Here is a 5,199-nt window from a genome sequence, read left to right on the forward strand (position 1 = left end):
GCTGCTCCAAACCTAGAAAGTGAGGAGGAGAATCAGATCAGAAAGATCTCTGCAGGCTCTCCAAGGCAAACAGGAAGCCAGTGGGACCTTTCCCCCTTCTCTGTAGGTGGACATCAACAATGATCCACTTGCCTGGGTCCAGGTGATCCCATTCCCCACCAGGGAGGGGCCTGTGTTCTCTCACCACCCACAAAGACCTGTGGGCCTTTAGCCTCCCTCTTAGTCAGGGATTCTCTTAGTCCTTAGCTCCATGCCCAGGGCTAGGACCTTACAGGCTTCTGTTCTCTTCTGTTCCCATCCTTATCATAAGGCCTGCAGCCATTCATTGACCCTCTTCAATACTCCATGGATATATGACTTCAGGCAGCCCGGTGGTACAGTGGATAGAGTGCCTGATCTGGAGTCAGGAAGACTCACCTTCCCAGTTCCAATCTGGCCTCAGATACTTCCTAGCTGTGTGACCCTGGGCAAATCACTTTACCTCAATTTCCTCATCTGTAAAATAAGCTGTAGAAGGAAATGGCAAAGCACTCCAGTATCTTAGCTGTGTGACCCTGGGCAAATCACCTGCCTCTGTTGCCTCAGTTTCCTCATCTGCCAAAAAAGCTGGAGAAGGAAATGGCAAACCACTCTAAGATCTTTGTCAAGAAAACCCAACAGGGGTCAAAGAGAGTCAGGCATGACTGAAAACGACTAAACTTAACACACGACTTTGGTTTTTGGATCCCTATCAAAACAGATCATTACTAACCCCTCTGTAGCTAGAAAGCAGTCTGGTAAAAGAGAAAGTAGTTGGATGCAAATTCAAGAAGATCCAAGTCCCAAACCTGTCTCCAATGATTAGTTATATAGCCATGGACAAGTCACTTATCTTGGAGCCTTAATTTCCTCATTTGGAAAATGGGCATAAAACTACCTCTGGTTCCAACTTCAACAGGTCATTGTGTGGACCTGACAAGACAATGCAGGCAGAAGGGCTCTGCCGACTTTAAAGCATGACAAGGTTGGTCATCATCAGTGACACCCCATTCTGGCTTGTTGTAGCTGGAATATGCATCTGCCTCTCTGACCTTAATGAGGCTGGTCCTCTGATAACAATGGCTCAGCTGCACTCAATGTGTCTCCTTTTGGCCTCACTGGTATTATATCCCCAAACTGTGAGCTGCTGCTGCACTGGGACCAGGCACCAGAGTGGGATTTCAAGGGAGGCTTCCTGTCCTTACATCATTTACATCCCTCTCTTTCCAAGGGAGATAGAAGTGGGAATTAATTCCTAGAGAATAGCTGATACAATTGCTGAGCATTTTTTTTTAACCCTTACTTTCAGGCTTAGAATTGATACTAAGTATTGGTTCCAAGGCAGAAGAATGGTAAGGGATAGGTAATTGGGATTAAGTGACTTGCCCAGGGTCACACAGCTAAGATGTGTCTGAGGCCATATTTGAATTCAGGACCTCTAGGCCTGGCTCTCTAATCACTGAGCCACCTAGTTGCCCCAAAGGATAGAGTCTTTTTTTTTTTTAAGCCTTATTTTCTGTCTTAGTTACAACTCTTAACAGAGAAAGGCAGAGGCTAGGCAAATGGGGTTAAGTGACTTGCCCAGGGTCACACACGATATGACATGTACAAGGCCAGATTTGAACAACTGTTGAGCTTTTCAGGTCTCCTGGCTACTCTTTGGTCACCAATGCTAAGAAAAGCCCAGCAGCTCATGATTCATTCCACAAGCACCTACCATGTATAACACCCTGTGCTAAGTGCTAGAGCTTAGCCGGGTCTGCTTGCTGACTGCTGACCAGAGATACAAAGAAAAGAGCAAACCAATCTTTGTCCTTGAAGAGCTTAAAGTCTGTTGGGGGTGGGGACCCAAAGTGTAGGCAGATTAATAATAAAGACAAACCTTGTTTAGAGGCAAGAGAGGAGAAATTAGGATAAGACTTGGGTAGAGGTGGCTAACTTGGGTAAGTTTAGCCAAGAAGGAAGGGAAGGATTCCAAGAGGCAAGGAGAAACCATACAGGCCAAGCATGGAGGACAGCAACAGAACGCCAGGCTAAAGGCAATCGCAAACAGGAGGGTTTGATTGAAATGAAGAGTCCATGAAGGGGATAATGAGTCACAACATATCCTCACAGTCCACAGAATCACAAAATCTTAGAATGGGAAAGAGCCCCAGATGTCTACCACCACTCTGAACAGGAATAGCTTCCACCTGCAGACTTCCGTGCTGTGTTGCTGAGTTCTCACCATCATGAGGTTTTCCCCTTTATCAAGTCTAAATCTGCATTTTGGCAACTCCTGCCTATTGGGGACAAGAATCCACACCCTAGTCTTCTGGCAGGTTGGCTCTTCGAAGCCTGTCATCCCATCCCATCCACCTTTTTTCCAGGTTAAGCAGCCCCAGTTCCTTCATCTGATTCTTGTATAGATTCATTTCCAGGGGCAAGATGAATGGATGGAGAAGCTCATCCTTATTGGGCAGCTAGGTGGTGCAACGGAAAGAACCCCCAGCCTGGCTTCAAGAAGACTCATATTTCTGACATTTGGCATCAGATATTTTCTAGCAATGTGACCCTAGGCAAGTCACTTAACCCTGCTGGCCTCAGTTTCTTCATCTGTCAAATGAGTTGGAGAAGGAAATGGCAAACCACTACAGTATTTTTGCCAAGAAAATCTCAAATGGGGTCATAAAGAACAAGACACAACTGAAACAAATGAACAGGAAAGCTCCCTCTCTTTGCCTCCTATAAGATATAGCTCAGTAGAAGTCAGTAGTACCTTCTATTTGAAGCATTTCTCAACTCCCAACTCTTCTAAACTACCTTGTATTTAATTATTACATATCTCCTTATTCACTTTTATTTGTGTTGTATATATGTTTATATGTACTTGTTATCTTCCCATTGGAACATAAGGTCATTGGGAGGAGGAATTATTTTATTTAGCTAACCTACTAGCATACTCAACTAAGTCCCAATCGGTCAGAACGAGAATCTTGTGAAGTGGTCCCATTATTTGGATCTGCATTGTAGATTTTCCACTGCACTGGAACCAATGACCGTATTAAACTTTATTATAACTTTGTAAGGGGCAGCGAGGTGGCCTGGTAGATAGGGAGAGAGTCAGGAGGACCTGGCTTCAATCTGGCCTCAAGACATTTCCTAGCTGTGTGACTGGGCAAATCACTTAGCTGTTTGCCTAGCCCTTGCCCTTCTGTCTTAGAGCTGTTACTAGACTAGAACAGAAAGTAAATAAAGTTAAAAAAAATTAATTTTGAACAGTGCAAATTTGAATACTTGTGATCATTCTACAGGACTCATCACTCACACTCATCAGAACCTTGCTGTATTAAGTGCCTACTATTTAGGAGCAACTAGATAGCTCTGTGGTTCGAGTGCGAGGCCTGGAATCAGGAGGTCCTGGGTTCAAATCTGGCCTCAGACTAGCTGTGGGGCTCTGAGCAAGTCACTTAACCCCCATTGTCTAGCCCTTACTACTCTTCTGCCTTGGAAATGATACACAGTATTGATTCTAAGACAAAAGGGAAGGATTAAAAAAAATGAATTGAAATTAAGACAGAAGCATTAAAAAAAAGTGCCTGCTATTTGCCAGGCACTAAGCTATGTAGTGGAGATACAAAGAAAGACCAAAAAGCCAGTTCCTGCCCTGTAGGAGGAGCTCACAACCCAACTGGGAGATTACATGTTAATAACTGTATAGGAACAAGACTTAGAGGAAAAACTGGAGAAATCAACAGAGGGAAGCACTTGCATGAGGCGGGACTGCAAAGGACTTCATGTAGGAGATGAGCCATTAGGAAAACTAAGGGCAGTCAGAGATATATGAAAGCAGAAAGGCGTTCTCCCCCAATGGATGGTTTCAATCAAAAGTTCATTAGTATTTATCAGGTATGCTGTAGAGCAGAGGTTCCTCCTCCCATTTAAACCCTTACTTTCTTTCCTAGTAACAATTCTAAGGCAAAAGGGCAAGGGTTAGGCAATGGGGGTTAAAGTGACTTGCCCAGGGTCACAGAATTAAGAAGGGTCTGAGGCCAAATTTGAATCCAGGACCTCCCATCTCCAGACCTGGTGCTTTTTATCTATTGAACCCCCTACTTGTCCCTAATAGTGACCCTTTATGTTTGCAAAATGCATCAGACTCACAGGCTCACTTGATTTCCTGCCACCTCCCCCCAACCCTGATTTTTTAAATACCCCAATAGCTGCATGAGAGCACAACTGGTTTCCTTCGTAATCTCACATATTTTATGTATTAAAAACCAGGACTCTGAAAAGGGATCCAAAGACTTCACAAGCAAGACTGTTGTCCAAGGAGTCTAGGACCCACAGAAGGTAAAGCCTCTTGGCTGAAGAAGGGATTCCTTTTCAAGAATAGGTCGAGCCAGGCAGTCACTGAGGTTCATATCAACTCCCAAACTAAGGTCAACTGAGTTCAGTTTGGAAAGACTCAGCACCAGGATGGCAAAAGCCTGCTGAATTTTTCGGCTGCAATTCTCACAGACTCTCTAAGTCACTAAGGGGCTGCATTTCCATAAGTGGAGGGGAATAACCATATCAATGGAATCATAATCCTTGAACAACTGAAGTATGGCAAATGTTTACTTTTTTCCAATTGCTTGGTTCTAACATTAGCTCTTTTCCTAAGCAGCTGAATGACTAAATCAATGATGCTATGCCCATGGATGGTTGGCATCTCTATGATCACAATTACTTAACCTTCAAATCAAGATGGTTCTGGCCTCCTTTTCTGGGTTCTCTCCCCAATTCTATCTCCTTTCTCAGGCTGTCCCCCCATACTTGCAATGCATTCCTTTACCTCTGCTTCTTAGAATGTCTAGTTCCCTTCAAGATTCAGCCAAAGAGCCATCACTTAAGTAGCATCTCTCCCCAAATTATCTTTAAAAAATTGTTTTTTAAACCCATACCTTCTGCCTTGGAACCAATAATACTGTGTATTGGTTCCAAGGCAGAAGAGCGGTAAGGGCTGGACAATGGGGATTAAGTGACTTGCCCAGGGTCACACAGCTGGGAAGTGTCTGAGGCCACATTTGAACCCAGGACCTCCTGTCTCTAGGACTGGCTCTCTATCCACTGAACCACCCAGCTGCTCCCTCCCAAATTATCTTGTTTTTATTATGCATGGATTTATATAAGCAAGAATTGCTTACTCTATAGAACATA

The sequence above is a fragment of the Gracilinanus agilis genome, chromosome 4, assembly GCF_016433145.1.
Source record: "Gracilinanus agilis isolate LMUSP501 chromosome 4, AgileGrace, whole genome shotgun sequence".
In the NCBI taxonomy this organism is placed as follows: domain Eukaryota; kingdom Metazoa; phylum Chordata; class Mammalia; order Didelphimorphia; family Didelphidae; genus Gracilinanus; species Gracilinanus agilis.